Source organism: Bubalus bubalis, chromosome 1 (assembly GCF_019923935.1).
Source record: "Bubalus bubalis isolate 160015118507 breed Murrah chromosome 1, NDDB_SH_1, whole genome shotgun sequence".
Classification (NCBI taxonomy): Eukaryota; Metazoa; Chordata; class Mammalia; order Artiodactyla; family Bovidae; genus Bubalus; species Bubalus bubalis.
Window position 1 is genome coordinate 88,773,035 of NC_059157.1, and position 19,611 is coordinate 88,792,645.

A 19,611-nucleotide genomic window follows, 5' to 3' on the forward strand; every position below is an offset into this window, starting at 1 on the left:
TAATGTACTGGGGAATGTCTTCTTTCAGAAATCAGGAAACCAAGATTCTGGTTCCATCTTTGTTAGTAATCCATCTTTGTCACTAACTCACTCAATAACTTTGGATAAACAATTTCACTTTTGAAATCCACTGTTCTTACTAGTTAAATGAGAGAATTTTACTAAGTCCATGACAATCATTTCCAGTTGGAACATTCTTTGGTGTTAATCACTTAAAAATTTTTTATTGAAATTGTTAATCATTTTTAGCATTAGATAGTATAAAGTTAATTTATTACTTAGTCTAGGAAGAGTAATGTGCTTTGAGAAAGTATTGAATGACAGGATGCAGAGAACTAGGTGACCTAAGTAGAAAGAGAGCATTTACATGAATTGAAGCATAGTGTAAGACTAGAAATTAAAATATGTAGAACAACTAGTGAACAAAAAGAAAACACAGGTTAGTCTGCCTAATGTTCTAATAAGGTTATTGAATGAATCCTAATGGGACCAGACCTCTTTAGGTCTTATTAAAAGGTGACCAAACTGGCTCTTTTACTTGAAATATCAATGAACCCTGCCCACCAGTTTGTAAGAGCAGACTACAGAAGTTTGAGAATGAATGGAGTCTAAGATGAGAGCACTGCAGCTTTTGCTTCCCCTCCGTGAAGGAGGTAGAATAGTGGTTCTCTATGGTCCATCTAGTCAAGGCTATGGTTTTTCCAGTGGTCATGTATGGATGTGAGAGTTGGACTGTGAAGAAGGCTGAGAGCCGAAGAATTGATGCTTTTGAACTGTGGTGTTGGAGAAGACTCTTGAGAGTCGCTTGGACTGCAAGGAGATCCAACCAGTCCATTCTGAAGGAGATCAGCCCTGGGATTTCTTTGGAAGGAATGATGCTAAAGCTGAAACTCCAGTACTTTGGCCACCTCATGCGAAGAGTTGACTCATTGGAAAAGACTCTGATGCTGGGAGGGATTAGGGGCAGGAGGAGAAGGGGACGACAGAGGATGAGATGGCTGGATGGCATCACTGACTCAATGGACTTGAGTCTGGGTGAACTCCGGGAGTTGGTGATGGACAGGGAGGCCTGGCGTGCTGTGATTCATGGGGTCGCAAAGAGTCGGACACGACTGAGCGACTGAACTGAACTGAACTGAACTGATGGTCCCCAAATTGAGAGATCTGAAAGAATCACTTCTAGAAACTGGAAGAGTCAACTTTAATCAAAGCCTGGCATCTCATTATCTGGTAGGTTGCAGAGGACTTACTAAACATCCCTGTGTCAAATTGAGCAAAGGAAAGGGAACTAGAGAGATAGGGACTGGAGAGATGGGAAAAAGACGAGGAAGGAGAGAGGAGTGGAACAAGAGTTCACTCCTACTATCTTTCATGGCAAGATGTATGCAACATCTTGTGGATCAAATGTCTTCTGGACAAGGGCAACCCAGAAGCAGGATCACTCTAAGAAGCAGCTGATAGAGATATGAGGGTCGAGCTGAAACAAATCTCTCATGCAGAAGCTGTGTATTTAGAAGTCTTCACAAGTGTTCTTCTAAAGAATCCACTTATGTGCCCATTAATGAGCCATCAAATCAAGATTATTGTTCAGAGAAGAGTATTTAATGAGCCATCAAATCAAGATTATTATTCAGAGAAGAGTATTTAGGAAGATATATCGACTGGATGGAATTCACTCAGTTGTGTCCAACTCTCTGTGACCCCATGGACTATAGCCTACAGGGCTACTCTGTCTATTGGATTTTCCAGGCAAGGGTACTGGAGTGGGTTGCCATTTCCTTCTCCAGGGGATCTTCCCAATCCAGGGATCAAACCCAGGTCTCCCGCATTGCAGGCAGGCAGACACTTTACCACCTGAACACCAGGGAAGCCCTAGGAAGATATAGGTGAGAAACAATTGCTTATGACCTTCCATGTCTCCTCCCACCAAGCCAAAAGTGAAAGTGACCAAGAAAGGGGCCAAAGGGGTGTTCTCAGAGCACCCCATGTCCACATAGTCCTTACTCATTCTGCATTCTTCAGGCCAAAGCTAAAGTTGAGCTGAGGAAAGGAGGATATGAGGTTAAAGTTTGCAATGATTAAATAAGACTGGGCTCTTTTACAACCAAAAGTGACAAGAAAGTTGAAAGTGACTGTAGAAATTGAGATTTCACAAGGAGATAGGAAATGGAAATTCCTCCTGGCATAGTGAAAGCAGATTTAGCAAAATAGAAAATCATTTTAGCTTCATGTCCCACTAAATCCAGAATGCTTGGTAATCTGACAGACAGCAGGTTTTCTCAAGCGTTGATCCAGGATCTCAAGTGTGGGGAACATAGCCTAGTTGAGGATGCTCTTATACCTGTTGCTATTGAACAGATATGTGGATATCTAGCTTAGCTTCTAGAATTTGTGGAAATTCATGAAATACCAGGTTCATTAAGAAGGAAAGGATGCTGGTCTGCAGTTCCAAAATATCTACAGAAAAATATCTGTATATCTTTTTTTCTTGGGAGATAATTCTGTCCATGGATCTTTTCATATTTTTGCATAGTTGACCTTTATGACTAAGTCATAAATGCAGGAAGATAGAGATTTTGCCTTGCTCCAGGGACATTTAGAGATTTCCGCCCCCAGAGCCATTTGTTTACATTCCAGGGTAGAGCCCTTCCCTTCCTTTCCCCAGAGAAAATTTGGTTATATTTCAGAGTGAAGTTTTCTCCCTCTCTGGAGAGGAAGAGGGAGGGGTAGATATGTCAGCTGTCCTGTATAAACTTTGAGTCATAATGTCAGGGTTTCTGTCCTCTGATGAATCTCATGCATGCCCAGGTGAACAATTGATCCTCATCCCAGTGCCCTCTGGGGAAATGGAGCTAAGATGCTCTGTGAGAAATAATCTGTTCTCTAATTCAGAGATTTCATATTTTCTGTCAGTGTATATGACATATACTATATACATACACACATATTGAGATATACTACATATATATGTGTGCTTCGTTTAGTCGCTCAGTTATGTCCGACTCTTTGTGACCCCAAGGACTGTAGCCCGTTAGGCTCCTCTGTCCATGGGGATTCTCCAAGCAGGAGTACTGGAGTGGGTTGCCATGCCCTCCTCCAGGAGATCTTCCCAACCCAGGGATCGAACCCAGGTCTCCCACATTGCAGGTGGATTCTTTATAATCTGAGCCACCAGGGAAGCCCACATACATAGTGTATGTCAATTTTGCAAAATCAATAGGAAAACGTTTAACAACTTTATCCTACTGATATTTGTAAAAATTGACATTTACAACCAAATAAGCAGTCATTTTTAAGTCCACAAACTAGTATAAAGCATTTATATTTTATTCCTATTATGGGATTAATTTTAGAAATTGTTTTAGAGATATTGGTAGTTTAATTTGTTTGCAGAATAAAAATACTTGATTTTACATTTATTAGAAATAACACTAACTCTGTTAGAAAAATATACTGATATGATCTATTATTCAGACATAAACTTCCTGAGTATTGGGTGGATACTGTAGACTACAGAATTAAGGCCTAGACTAGGTGCCGTTTTGAATGTTGACCCAGCTGGATGTATCTGTTAGGGCCAGTGAGACAATTGTGTTCTCATGAAGTTTGGTGAGGTTTCTGACCCCAACTTTGGCTGGATGAGGTGGGCAGCTGGAGGTCAAGAATAAATTTTCCCCCTATATTAAATTGAATAATTTTTTATAATAAGAGGTCCCATTTTTTAAACACATCCCTTACTCTTCTCTGAAATGTAGAGTGAGGAGAGGGAGTTGGGGCATGGAAGAGGGAGCTGGGGCATGAGGCAAGAATGAGGAGGGATGATTTTGAGCTACTTAATTTGTCCTCTTGCCTTGACCCAGGGAAGGACCCAGGTCTTTAGTGACAAAATTGAACTAGGTGACCTGATCAGATCAAAGATTTTACCCCGTGATAAGGGAGACCATGATGAGGGGACTAGGAGAGGTAGAAGTGATAACATAAGTGAGCATATTTTCTGATCAAGTTGGCATTAGCTCAAGAAACTTATTCTGTTCCTACTGTGCATAAGGTACTGCACTAGGAACTGGGCTGAAAAGATGAATACAACACAGTTCAAGGCTGTGTGTGTGTGTGTGTGTGTGTGTGTATTTCAATATAAAATAGCAAATGCAGGGATAAAGAAGCAAAGAAACAGAGATGGGAAACAGTATGGTGCCCTAGGAGAATCAAAAGTAGTTCAGTAAAATTAAAGCAGTGCTTTTCAGCCATGGTCACACAGAGGAATCATTTCATGAACTTTAAAATAAATTGCCCATGTGTAGGCCCCACCCTAGACCAGTAAAATGTCAATCTCTGGAGGCGAGTTCAGGCATCGGTTTGCCTTTTAACCTTCCCAGGTGATTGTAGTTGGGTTGAAACCCACTGTCATGGTGGTTAAGCGTGAAGTAGGACTTCATGAGAGTTCATGCAGTTTACCCACCTGTTAAATAGGGTTAATAACACCTACCTCGACTAAATCATCAGGTTGTTATAAAGGCAGTTTGAACGTGAGTATGCGTTTGAAAATGCTTTGTAAACTACAAAGCCTGAAAAAATGCAACATAATATTTCTCCTACCAGACTGAAAGTCCTTTGAGCATAGAGCATTATTAATTTTTATTAATATTAACCTCTATAAGGTTAATCTTATTCATCTTTATATCACCACACTTCTCAGCATAGGTTCTGCCACTTAGTTGATATTCAATATATGTCTGCTGCTTGGGTGAATATATAAATAAATCAACAGTGCAAGTAAACCCACTCTGAACTCCTGAAACAGCACTGAAACAGAGAAAGTGAATAAAGTGAAAGTATTTCTTTATGGTTTATATAAAGTTTATAGGGGCACATGAGCTTATGAAGTGATTCAAATTAAGTTGATTTATTGCACCTTTCAAACAATATGTGAATGAACCTTAAAAATATGTACAGAAACATGTCTCTAATACTGAGTGTTCCAGCTGAGAACCCAGCTTGGTATGTAGATGATTTAAACAACAGGAGATTTCCAGAAAAAAAAAGTCAGTATTTGAAATCAGAGCACAGTGGAATTCTTGGAAAGAAACCACATTTTCTTTGGAGTCTCCCACTTTCATCTTTTACATGGTCTGACTTTGAATAAAATCATATGTGGCATGTATGTTTGTATGTGTGTGTGTAATTTATGTGTGGATTTAGACAATATGGAGACATTTAGATAAAATAAATCTACAATCCAAAAGTGATTAGCGAGTTTTAAACTTAAGAAAAAATGTTGCGTGTTTAGTCAATGAGGAAAGGCAAAGAACTACAAATGCCATTGTATTTTCATGCTGCTCTTTGTGAATTTCAAAGAAATGTCATAAAATATACCCTCATCGTTGGTATTAAAGAAAAGCCAGTCTTTTTGGGTGTTTTTTACTATTTGTCTTTCTGATTGGTCATCAACTCATTTTCATTTTGCCTTTGTTATGCTCTCACTTATGAACTTCACTTCCCAGAAAAGAGACGAATGTGTGCCTCTATCCAATGCTAGAGTGAAAGAAAGGGGGGTCACACAGAGGGAAAAAATAGGAGTAGAAACAGTACTCCCAGAGAGGTACCAACCATAACACTTTTCATGGTTCAGAATCAAATAGGTATCAACATCTAATTAGAATTCCATACCAGGAACACAAGAATAAATTTGTTTTTAACTTCAGAACTTTGACACAAAGATGACAATAACATTAGTTTATGTCCAAGGAGACATAGTATCATGTCTAAGGAGATCCATTTGAATCTGTGTGTGATGAGCAGACAGAAGATAAGAGAGTAGATCCAAATTAGCATGCCAGGTGCAGAGCAACTCTCCTAGCGCCACTGGTCTAGGCAGGGAGATGTTAGTATGGAGAAAATCCAAGGACTCAAGGAAAGTTAGCAAGGTAGGAGGCCTGTACTTGTCACAGGGATATTCAGAAGGCCTGCCACTTTCACCAAATGTCTTCTACATGACATGCCTAATGACACTAGTCAAAAATATTTTTCAAGATATACTATCTGATGAGGTAAGTTTCGCTTTAGTGCTAGGTTAGAGTCTGTTGCTCCACACAGGCTAATGTGCAGATGGTTAACAACTCATTTGACAAGTTGGATTGAAACTAAAATAGATGGGAATTAATGCATTGCCCTTTAGCCTCGTTCATATACTCATCATGTCTTGCTAGTTTTTTTTTTTTTTTTTTTATAATGGCCTCTACCAAGTTCCCTTGCCTGCAGCGCATCTCTATGATAATCTCCCAAAAATGTAAATCTAATAACATTACTCTTTAACATCACCTTCATTGTTTTTAATGGAACCTTCAATGTGTTCTATTGCCCTGTGTGTGTGTGTGTGTGTGTGTGTGTGTGTGTGTGTGCGTGCTCAGTCATGTCCAACTCTTTGTGGCCCCCATGGACTGAAGCCCATCAGCCTCCTCTTTCCATGGCATTTTCCAGGCAAGAATACTGGAGTGGGTTGCCATTTCCTCTCCAGGGGATCTTTCCAACCCAGGGATCGGACTCACAACTCTTGTGTCTCCTGCATTGGCAGGCGGATTCTTTACCACTGCACCAACTGGTAAGCCCATGAGGTTAATTAAAAAAAAAAAATCTAACTTCCCACTATCCAATGACCATTAGCCCCATTCCTTGGCTTTTTCTATATATGGAGCATTCCAACCTCTAAACTGCTAAAATTCCACATGTCCTTCAAGGACAGCTTCAAAGCTTAGCTCTGGGTAGTTCTGCCCAAACTTCCAAGCTAAGATTTTTTGAATACTTTGTCCACCTTTTCTTTTTCAATTTTCTATAAAACTAAACATTTAAAGTGTATATTTATATTTGTTTCCTCCATGAATCTGTGAGCTCATCAGAGGCAGGGAATCTTTCTGATTTGTCTTATCTCTCATTTTCAGCATGCAGCATAGTGTCTGGTACACACTACATCTTCAGATTTTTTTAGTTAAATGAATGTTGTGGTCCAGTCACTAAGTCATGTCCATTGTGACCCCATGGACTGCAGCATTCCAAGGTTCCCTATCCTTCGCCATCTCCTGGAGTTTGCTCAAATTTATATCCATTGAGTTGGTGATGCCATGCAACAATCTCATCCTCTGTCATCCCCTTCTCCTGCCTTCACTCTTTCCCAGCATCAGGGTCTTTTCTAATGAGTTAACTCTTCACATCATGTAGCCAAAGTATTGGAGCTTCAGCTTTAGCATTGGTCTTTCCAATGAGTATTCAGGGTTGATTTCCTTTAGGATTGACCAGTTTGATCTTCTTGCTGTCCAAGCGACTCTCAAGAGTCTTCTCCACCACCACAGTTTGAAGGCATCGATTCTTCAGTGCTCAGCCTTTTTTATTGTCCAGCTCTCACATCCATACATGGAAAAATCATAGCTTTGACTATATGGACAATTTTTGGCAAAGTAATGTCTCTGTTTTTCAACATACTGTTTAGATTTGTTATAGATTTTCTTCCAAGGAGCAAGAGGCTTTTAATTTCAAGGCTGCAGTCACTGTCCACAGTGATTTTGGAGCCCAGAAAACAAAGTCTGTAACTGTTTCCATTGTTTCCCCATCTGTTTTCCATGAAGTGATGGTATGATCCTCATTTTGAGGTTAAAAAGTAGATGCATATACACTATATCATTTGAGACTAGGTTTGATTCAATATGATAGAAATTCAAAATAAATGACTCAGACAAGATAGTAGTTTTTCTTTGTCCTTATGTAAAGGAAATTCAGAGACATATAGGCAATCTCAGGATGTACGGACCTAACAGAAACAGAAGATATTAAGAAGAGGTGGCAAGAATACACAGAACTATACAAAAAAAGATCTTAATGACTCAGATAACCACGATGGTGTGATCATTCACCTAGAGTCAGACATCCTAGAGTGTGAAGTCAAGTGGTCTTTATGAAGCATCACTATGAACAAAGCTAGTGGAGGTGATGGAATCCCAGTTGAGCTATTTGAAATCCTAAAAGATGATGCTGTTACAGTGCTGTACTCAATATGCCAGCAAATTTGGAAAACTCAGCAGTAGCCACAGGACTGGAAAAGGTCAGTTTTCATTCCAATCCCAAAGAAAGGCAATGCCAAAGAATGCTCAAATATCACACAATTGCACTCATCTCACACGCTAGCAAAGTAATGCTCAAAATTCTTCAAGCTAGGCTTCAGCAGTACATGAACCAAGAACTTCCAGATATTCAAGCTGATTTTAGAAAAGGCAGAAGAACCAGAGATCAAAATGCCAACATCTGCTGGATCATCAAAAAAGCAAGAGAGTTCCAGAAAAACATCTATTTCTGCTTAATTGACTACACTGAAATCTTTGACTGTGTGGATCACAATAAACTGTGGAAAATTCTTAAAGAGATGGGAATAGCAGATCACCTTACCTGCCTCCTAAGAAATCTGTATGCAGATCAAGAAGCAACAGTTAGAACTGGACATGGAACAACAGACTAGTTCCAAATAGGGAAAGGAGTACATCAAGGCTGTATATTGTCACCCTGCTTATTTAACTTATATGCAGAGTACATTATGCGAAATGCTGGGCTGGATGAATCACAGGCTGGAATCAAGATTGCCGGGAGAAATATCAATAACCTCAGATATGCGGATGACACCACCCTTATGGCAGAAAGTGAAGAGGAACTAAAGAGGCACTTAATGAAAGTGAAAGAGGAGAGTGAAAAGTTGGCTTAAAAAAGTTGAAGTATAGGATGTTTTAAATGCTACTATCATTTGATTAAAGGGTTGGGTAGGACATATTCTAATACACCTTGGAAAGAGTTTTGAGAGGATATTTCTTTGTCTCCAAGCAAGGAGAATCTCAACTGGATATTCCTTTAAAAATGATAATCCATTCTGGATCTGTCACTTCAGAAATGTTGATTATATTATGCTCATCAGAAATCTGTTTGCCAAAGTTAGCACAAGAGAAATAATAAAGATCAGAGCAGAAATGCATGAAGTATATACCAGAAAAAGAATAGAAAACATCAATGAAACTATGAGGGTTTTCTAAAAGTAAACAAACTTGTAAAGCCTTTAGTTAGACTAACAAAGGAAATAAAAAGAGATGACTCAAACAAATAAAATCATTAATGAAAGAGGAAAGTACTGATAACAGAGAAATATATAGAATTGTAAGAAACTACTATGAATAATTAAAAAATTAAAATAAATAGATAAATTCCTAGAAACAAGCAACTTATTAAGACTGAATCAAGGAATAGAAAATATGAATAGACCGATAGTAAGTAAAGAAAGGAATCAGTAATCAAACACGTCCCAACACAGAAAACCCCAGGATCAGACAGGTTCACACTGAATTCAGTGAAGCATTTAAAGTAGAATTAATGACAATGCTTTTCATTAACTGAACTCTTCCAAAGAACTGAAGAAGGGGGGATACTTGTAAACTCATAGTATGCCAGCGTTGCCTTGATATCAAAACCAGATAAGGAGACTACAAGGGAAGAAAATTATAGATCAATAAGGGACTGATGGAGATATAGAAATTCTAACAAAATATTAGCAAACTGAATTCAAGAACATATTAAAAGCATCATACCATGACCAAGTAGAATTTATTCCTAGAATACAAGAATGGTTTAATGCATGAAAATCAACAAATGCGATAACACCACACTAATAGAATAAAAAATTGAAATCATATAATTATCTTGGATACAGAAAAAGCATTCAACAAAATACAGAAACTTTTCATTATAAAAGCCCACAACAGATTGGGTATAGAAGGAACATAACATAATAAAGGCCAAGCATGACAAATCCACAGCTAACATTATACTCAATGTAGAAGAAATTGAAAGCTTTTACTCTAAGATTAGATACTAGGCAAATGGAGCCCACTCTCTGTACTCTTACTCAATACAGTACTGGAGGTCTTAGCTAGAGCAATTATGCAAGACAAAGAAAGAAAAGGTATCCAAATTGAAAATGAAGAGGTAAAACTGTTGTTAGTTGAAGAATATATGATCTTATATACATATTGTTGGAGAAGGCAATGGCACCCCACTCCAGTACTCTTGCCTGGAAAATCCCATGGACGGAGGGGCCTGGTGGGCTGCAGTCCATGAGGTCGCAAAGAGTTGGATACAACTGAGCGACTTCACTTTAACTTTTCACTTTCATGCATTGGAGAAGGAAATGGCAACCCACTCCAGTGTTCTTGCCTGGAGAATCTCAGGGATGGGGGAGCCTGGTGGGCTGCCATCTATGGGGTCGCACAGAGTTGGACACGACTGAAGCGACTTAGCGGCAGCATATACATATTGTTGTTGTTTAGTCACTAATACATATCTGACTCTTTTGCAACCCCATGGACTATAGCTCACCAGGCTCCTCTGCCCATGAGATTTCCCAGGCAAGAATACTAGAGTGGATTGCCACCGCCTTCTCCAGGGGATCTTCCCAACCCAGGGTTCAAAGTATTGGCAGGTGGATTCTTTACCACTGAGCCACCAGGGAAGGCCTATATACATATAGGAAATCCAAAGACTTAAAAAAAAAAAACCTGTTGGAATTAATACATGAATTCAGTAGAGATGCAGGATATAAGAACAACATACAAAAATGAGTTGCATTTCAATAAACTGACAATGAAGCATCTGAAAAAGAAATAAAGCTATCTCAGGCACAACATTAAAAACAACAAAATACTTAGGAATAAATTTAACCAATGAAGTGAAAGATCTCTACTCTGAATTCTATAAGACTGTTAAAAGAAATTGAAGAAGACACAGACAAATGGAAAGACACCCATGTTCATTGATCAGAATTAATACTATTAAAATGTTAATATTACCCAAAGCCATGTATAGTTCCAAACGAGCCCTATTAAAAGTCCAATGGTGTTTTTCACAGAAGAAAATCCTAAAGTTTGCAAGGAACCAAAAAAGACCCTGAATAGCCAAAGCAATCCTGAGAAACAAGAACAAAGCTGGAGGCATCATACTTCTTGATTTCAAATTATACTATAAAGCTATAGTAAAAACAGTAAGGGTACTAATATAAAAATAGGTATGTAGGTCAATGGAATAGACTAGAGAGCCCTGAATTAACCTCCCCCCCAACATATATGGTCAACTAATATTTGACAAGGGAGCCAAGAACACCCAATGGGGGAAGGATAGCCTCTTCAACAAACTGTGGTGGGAATACCGAATAACTACATGCAGAAAATGAAATTGGATCCCTATCATACCCTACTCACAAATGTTAACTAAGTGGATCAAAGACTTAAACATTAAGACCTAAAGCTGTAAAACTTTTCAAAGAGAACACAGGGAGGAAACTCCTCTACTGGTCTTGGCAATGACTTTTTTTGGAAAGGAAAACACAAGCACAAACAACAACAGCAAAAATTAATTGCACAAATTATTCAGAGGCTCTAAAGAGCAGTATCTTTCTTTACCTGTAAAATGGGAATACTAAAAACACTTACATTCTATGGTTGGGGTGCATAATAAATGAGAGATACTACCTCATGGTTCTCCAAGGCATTCTCTGGCATCAGTGCCCTCAATGACCTGGGACCCTGTCCATAGCTATTTGTTATTTGGGAAGCTATATGTTATATTCATTTATGATAAGTTAATCAATATTTGATCACTGTTGTTTAAGCAGAAAGATTTTGAATACTGTCATGCTTTATATTTTAAAGCAATAGAAATTTACATTTCCAAAGAAATCTCCAATGAGAACCAAAACATATAGTCCAAATAAAAGCAGGAGTCTAATTATAATTCCTCTTAGGTTTTGGCGTCTGCTTAGGGGTGGTGACCCTAGGGATGCGATGTCTGGGTGGGGCTAAAGATGGTGAGCTTAGCCTGGGCTGTGGTGACTACAAGGCATCAGGCAGAGACAGTAGGTAGGTGTAGAGAGGGCTAAAGCTCGGGACAGATTTAGAGCTAGGGACACTGGTATGCACAGTATCGGTTGCTGTGTGTCTTATGAGGTATCAATAAATCAATGTTGGGTGGCTGCAGAAGCCAGGTAAATGGAATGAGTATGGGGAATGGAGAGAGAATCATGGACAGAATGAGAAAACACCCTAAACATAGGAAGAAAAGAGCCTGTGGAAGAATCCAAGCAGGAGAAGCCTGAGTCGAAGGACAGTATTGAAGAGCAGAGCCATAGAAGCTATTCTAGAGATGCAAAATCACATTCTACCTGCCTCCATGTTGGGGGAGAGTCTCACGCCCCACCACAATCTGAGTTTGCACCTGCAAAAGATCTCAAGCTACTGACCACAGCTGACTGGAGATCAGGACTTGACATTAGACTCAAGATGGGTCAAGCAGATTCCCTCTTTTTGATGTGTATAACTATAATGAAAGACTCTATTCATTTTACTGGGATTTTGCACTAGAGGCCATGGAAACTTAGGATCAGGACAGCAATCTCAGTGCTAAAGCAGAGAAAACTCATCTGAGGAGAAGTTATGAGATATTCAGCGACCACAGGGTGCTTGAGAAAGAAACTCAGGTTACAACTTTCTGGTTCCAGTTAGTTGCTCAGAGGTCCAGAGGAGTACCTGCCTGTGGGTTCCTGTTATCAATACTTAGGCTGCCTTGAGTAGGTTGGGTTCCCAGCAGCCAAGGATCAGAGACTGAGGCAGAAATCAAGGGAGGAAAGCATTCTAAGGATATTGTGGCTAATGGTATGTAGAGATGCAACAAGGTTAATGATACAGTCTGAAATTAATCCATTCATTTGGTGAAAAAATAAGGGATTGGCCTTCCTAAGGGTGTAGTCAGAGTACTGATAGTGAGCGATTTAGGTAGTAGTTGGGATAATGAAATGGATGCAATCTGGCTCTTCAGAGGAGAGGAGAGAAGGGTAGGAAGGTACACATTTATTTAATTGGCTGTGCTGGGTCTTTGTTGCTGCATGGGCTTTTCTTTTGTTGTAGTAAGAGAAAACAGTACAACCTGTAGTTGCAGTAAGCAGGTGCTACTTTCTAATTGAAATTGAAATTTGTTGGAAGTGAAAGGTCCATAGAAGGGAAACCTTTGCTGAAGATATGATCTGCCAAGCAGAGGGTATGGTAGCATGTGAGGTACAAAATTATTTACTAAGGTGTAGGAAAATTTTTTCTCATTTAAAATTATGTGTGTATATCTTTTTAATGTACATATTATAAAAAAGTACAGTTGTATGATTTACACATACATATACATACATTGTGAGTATGTGCCCAATAATTTTATTGATAGAGGCATATGATCAAAAAAGGTCGAGGCCACAGCCCGAAACTGTCCAAGAAGCAGGATGTTCACTCTTCTAAAAGCCAACAGTGTCCTAGATAGCACAGATGTAGCGCTATGAAGGCAAATGTTTTGGCAAAGGAAAACCATGGAAAACTTTATCCGAAAGAAGTTTTGCATTTTTATCCTTTTTGCTTGTGCTTTCTTGAAACCTTTACTTCTTTCTTAATGAGGTGAGCTTTATGGTACTGGAAAGAGTGGAACTCAAGTAGCTTTTATTTCATTACTTTTCCAGACCAAAGACTTGGTCATCAATGACCAATCCTAGCATACCAAAAAAACATGAAGTATGAAACAAAACATTTCCATAAAGCAAGTGCCAGAAGAATCTACTTTGCCTTTTCTCTTTCTTTTTTTGGCTGTACAGCATGTGGGATCCCAGTTCCCCAACCAGGGATTGAACCTGTGCCCCCTGCAGTGGAAGAGCAGAGTCCTAACACTGATCCACCAGGGAAATCCCATACTTAGATTTTTCTCTTAACTCAGTGGTCTTCCGATGTCCTAATGACTTATTTCTAACCAGTCATGGAAAGAAGTATCAAAGGTTTTTTGATTTCTAAAGCTAAGGCGATAGCTATGCTTTCAATTTGTTTTGTTTCTTTTACATTTGAGGTAGAAAAATAAAGAAGATAGAAAAAAATCTTGTTCTGAACATTGAGAAACCCTTGGCCTTCCTACAGTTTTATAATAATTATAATAAATTAATCAATTCAATAGCAACAGAGTCATCTTCAAGTTAAACATCTTTAGGCCACTAGAAGAGAGAATTTAGAGCTCTCTTCTAAATTCCTCTCTGTGAAAGGGCAGAGTTTTCACTTTTGTTCTCCAATTGAGCTGACAGTGTATTTAGTTAAAAAAAAAATGAGACAATATTTGTGGCATAATGGTATGTGTGAGACTTGTAAGTTATTAACAAGAGAAGGCCCGTCTTATCAACGCTCCCCAGTGAAGGTAAATCTAGGATCCTGTGAAGGAGGTGGGATGGGAAGAAATGACCAAGAGAAACGGAAAGAGTAAGCAGAAATTACAAAGGAAAACTAAGAGCCTAGGTAAACTGCTATATAGTCATCTGAGGTGGATTCTGTGAGAAAGAAATGTGAGTCTTTGGGAAAAAGTTTAAAAAGTTTTGAATTTACATCATCTTTTAGAATCTATGCATGTAAACAACCATATAACATGAATTTCTTTTTGGTCATAAATCACTGAGAAGCTATGTCACACCTAACAGATTCTAAAAAAATGGGTTGCCAGGTTGCCATTGGATTACAGTATTTATCCATCTTTCATTTTCAGAGTTAAACTAGAAGACTCTGTTCATCAGAGAATGTCACTCTTTACCCCAGAAATGAATGCTATTTCAAGAACTTACTGTAAGTTAACCATCATTCCGGAGAGAGAGGTAATCAACTCTAACTCAGAAGCCCATCAGTGACCTTGAACTAAACATCAGTATCATTTCCACATTGAGCTTAGTTTTAGTGGAAATTTGGATTCTTTATACCCTTATTATAATTTTGAAAAATTTATTTATGGTATTGATTTAGGTTTCAATTAACATCCTATTTTGGCATAAGGATAATAACTTCCTAATACTATTCTTTCTAGGCAATCTTATAAGGAGCCAATGACAACTAGAATTATTAAATTGAAATAATTTATGACAAGCTTTTAATTCAGATTTTATATATTGTAGGTTTATAATTTTCCATACACTGCTCTGAGCATATTTAAGTTACAAAAATTTGAATTATGCACAAGATACTGTACTGGTTAATTTTATGTGTCAACTTGGTTAGGCCATGGTCACCAGTTTCTTGGTCAAACATCACTTTGGATGCTGCTGTGAAATCGTATTTTAGATGTGATTAACATTTAAATTAGTAGACTTTGAATAAAGTAGATTACCCCCTGAAATGTGAGTGGGCCTCATCTATTCAGTTGAAGACCTTAGAGAAAAGGCTAAGGTCCTTAGAAAAGGAAGGTTTTCTGTTTTTAGACTGCCTCTGGAATCAAGACGGCAACACCAACTCTCTCTGGAATTTCCTAGCTGCCAGCCTGCTCTGCGGATTTCAGACTTGCCAGTGTCCACAATGAGGTGAGCCAGTTCCTTAAAATCTCTCTCCTTCTCATTCATATTTATATATGAATATAAATAGAAAGAAAAATTCCAACTCTCTACATAAGTTTTTTTCTTCTTAATATAATTGAAAAATTATATTGACATTATTTTGAGAATGAATAAAACCTTATAAATAGATGTATTCACATATCAAGGCTGTTTTTAAAACCAAGTAAACAGAAATGAAACATGGGTAGAAATGTATGTGTTCAAGGAATGGGCATTCTGCCGAGCTCACCAGTGAGGAGTGAGGATGGTGGCTGTATGTGGATTTCATTTTTAGGTGTCCTGTCGATTGTTACCCCCTTAATTCTGTTGGTTCCAACACCTGCTTGTTGGGAGAATCACTGCCAGATCTGAAGTGAAGCCCAGACGAAGCCAGCCTTACTTCACCTAAAACACCCTTTGTGGAAATGCAGTCCAAGCATTTCAATAGCTGTGGTTAGTCCACCGTTCAAAATTGAACCAAGATTTTGAAGATTATGAGAAAGCTTTCCAGATGCTGAGTCTATACATGCATTCTATCTGAAAATCAGTCTACTTAGATACACAAAGGTTTACCCAGAAATAATGAATGTTCTGTTTTGGCTGCTGCCCAAAGTAAGCAACTATAAGAGGTTCCAGTAATTTCTTCCTTCATGTGCTGATATTTAATAAGTTGGAAATGTCTTTCTTTCAGTAAACAGATTTTATGCCTCAACTTTTAACTCTAAGACATCTGTATGGTTAGAGTAGAATTATAGAATACCAAATGGTTGGTAAGTTCAAATGCTTCATTTAAGTCTTTGATTCCCCATGTAGCCCCTGAATTACAAAATCATCTCCACAGTAGAGTTTCCTGTTTGGGGACTGTTTTCTACCCTTGCCTTGAAAAGCTAAACTAGTCTGGCCGGTTGGCCTGTTGCTCACAGAGGGTCATATTGAGAGGGAGAGGGTGGGAAGATTTGGGAGAATGGCATTGAAACATGTAAAATATCATGTATGAAACGAGTTGCCAGTCCAGGTTTGATGCACGATACTGGATGCTTGGGGCTGGTGCACTGGGACGACCCAGAGGGATGGTATGGGGAGGGAGGAGGGAGGAGGGTTCAGGGTGGGGAACACATGTATACCTGTGGTGGATTCATTTTGATGTTTGGCAAAACTAATACAATTATGTAAAGTTTAAAAATAAAATAAAATTAAAAAAAAAAAGAAATGTGATCTCGAAATGCCTACAACTGTATATTTTCCGAATCTGCTGTAGTTGTAGAATCACAGCTGGGAAAAAAAAAAAAAAACTGGCGATTTTAGATAAGAATCTTATCTAATTATGGAATAAACTACAGTTTAAGAAGACAATCATCCAGGTACAGTGGGATTAGCCATGGACATCCTCAGACCAATTGCAATTATTTCTTTTTCCATTCATCCTTTACCACACCAAGCTTCCCCTGGGGCTCAGGGATCATGGTGAGAAGCCTGGGATTGGAGTGCCCTGGGATGTCAGGATGAACTGCATTAAGTGCAATGTGTATTTAATCATACGCATGTGTTAGGAAGTGTATTTTGAATGCACTGCTTATCTTTCTAAAAGGTACAATCACTCTAACAATCTCCATTCTCTTCAGTTTCTCACAACTTCCTTCTGTACTCACACCAGAAAGGAGTCTAACTTCTTGTAAGGCCAATATAGAAAAATAGACTGTATCTCATCTTGTCAGGACCACGCTGGACCAACAAACCAAGGAAGGAGAGTTTGTCAAGAGAAAGAGACACGGATTAAAAAGAAAAAATACCTCAGACTAAACATTTACACATCATCTATCTGGACTTGACTCTGACCAGTCTGTTTTTAAATCTCTGCTGATGTGTCACAGACAGCAGAATACGTGGTCCTGAGGGCTGCCAGCTTCCCATCCAGAGACGTAGGTGGCCACAGGCATCTGCCCACCGTTGTCAAGATTCAGCAAGTCTGAATAAACATCAACATTTTCATAAGGAAGCTGAGGAATTCCAGATGCATCAACCCAGTGAGACAAATACTCTGTAAAGGAAACCAGGGCAGACTCTCCCACACCTCTTGGACAGACATCCACATTTCTTACATGGGGGCATCCACTCACCCCCCAAAATGTGAGAGTTGAATAAATATCAACCTCACAACCCAGACCAGTGAAGGCATATTTTGATTCCAGAAATTAAGCACGCTGACCAAATGAGTCTACCTATGAAAACTCCTGGCCATTCTCCCCCAATCTGAAACCGGAATGACAAGAAATATATATTTTTTTCCCTCAGGAAAGAGAATCTTGCTGAGACTTAAACTCCATTCTAGACAGGATCTGGCGTCTAGAATTTTAGGCAAGATGCTAAGTCAGTTAAAAAACAAACTGGGTAGAAAAATCAAACATACAGAAATTCCCCCGAACATTTTGAATGTTGTTATATAAGGTATTTTAAAGGGAAGGAATTATATTTTTAGAGGAAACACATAGAAGCCAGAATAGTTTTCAAAGATTATTCTTTCTCCTAGGTGTACTATTGCTCCTGTATTCAAATTCATTAAATGAGGAACTGTCTAATTTAAATGTGGGAATGGTGAATTCAGCTCAAAACTGTTAATATTGGAGATGGAAATTCCTTCTGAAAGTTGTGGTTTTACTGCTCTTCCTCTGCTTGTCAGGTGGATTTTAGAACTATATTCTCATATGTTCTCTTTCCACAACTGGAAGCTTCCCTGTGAAGGGAGGATTTCGCACTGTTGTTTTCTGTTCCAGTATGTCTAAGGGTCCACTCACCATCTGTCCTAAAATTGTGACAATGTATATTTTTAGATTCTTAGCAAGAAATAGTTACATTTGAATTCAAATTCAGTAAAATCAAGTAGTTTTAACAAATGAGTTAGGTTGTAAACTATTTATGCAAAAACTAATTGATGTAATGACATCATTCATTCATCTAATATTTGTTGAGTAGCCTAGTATATTCAGGCTTCTGCAGTGGGTCAGATGGTAAAGAATCTACCTGCAATGCAGTTTGATCCCTGGGTTGGGAAGATGACCTGGAGAACGGAATAGCAACTCATTCCAGTATTCTCGCCTGGGAAATCCCATGGACAGAGGAGCCTCCTGGGCTACAATCCATGGGTCACAATGAGTCAGACATGACAGAGTGACTAAGCACTAGTATATTCAGATATATTAAGTCTTTAATCTCTACTTATGGAGTAAAAGGTTTTGCTTCTCTAAGAACTTCCATCTGAAAGTAGACAGAGAAATCTAAAAATGAAGCAGAAAAAACAGGCCTAATCTCCATTGTCCTAACCAAAATCAGCATTTTCCTTGGAAAACATTGTAAGAAAAGAAGATGCTCAGAAAAATTTGATTATTACTGAACAGCTATCTGTTTCATTTAAACTGGTATTAGATTTTACCAGGGGTAGAACTGCTAACTTAATTTATGTTCTAGCCTAAACAGCCACGCAGGATTTGGTTTCCTTTTCTCCTTCTGATGTTTGCACTTTGTGAGGCTATCAATTAATCTCTTACAATCTAATTGAAATCCAGACATGTGGAAGAAAAGCAGTTAGAATGACAAAGATTAAAACTCTAGGAATGCTCCTCAGGACTCAAAATTTATGGTCTGCATATTGAGTAATTGAGACTAGAGTCAACGGAAAAAAAAAAAAAATTAGCAGTTTGAAGTTCAGTAGACTCTGGCTGTTGGTTTTGCTTGTTCCCCTCCACACTGAGAGGAGTGTGACCTATTAACTTCAGTGGAATTTTTGCTAGCTCTGCACCACAGGGTTGAGCCAGACAGCATATTGAAAGTGGGGCTCTTGTACACTTGGATTGAATGAATTCAGGAGTGCCAACCATTGTCAGTTAGTAGCTGAAGTGCAGAGATCTTGGCACAGAGGGTTTAAAAATATGTTCTGGCTAGTCCCCAAAGAACTATTTTGCTCTTAGAGTACTTTAAAAACACATTGAGTCATAGAGCAAGGCCAAATGTATGTCTGGCACAAGTTTATCTACTATATTCATTTGTATATTTTCAGGGTACCTATCAGGACGCCTAAGCTTTTATGTAGAAACATAATATCCTTCAACGGAAGTGACTGGAAGAGAATCCATTTCCTCCGTAAGCTGGGGCTATGATAATGAAATGCATAAAGGGTC

At 38.6% G+C, this 19,611-nt stretch overlaps 1 long non-coding RNA gene across 1 annotated transcript in view; it reads left to right on the top strand.

Moving 5' to 3' along the window:
* Window positions 1-16,478, top strand: part of LOC123333171 — a 31,734-nt gene extending 15,256 nt beyond the window's left edge. Inside the window, exons 2-3 of the long non-coding RNA XR_006550331.2 lie at window positions 14,626-14,702; window positions 15,329-16,478. This is a non-coding gene — a long non-coding RNA (uncharacterized LOC123333171). The remainder of the gene's footprint in view (window positions 1-14,625; window positions 14,703-15,328) is intronic.
* The last annotated feature ends 3,133 nt before the right edge of the window (window positions 16,479-19,611 follow it).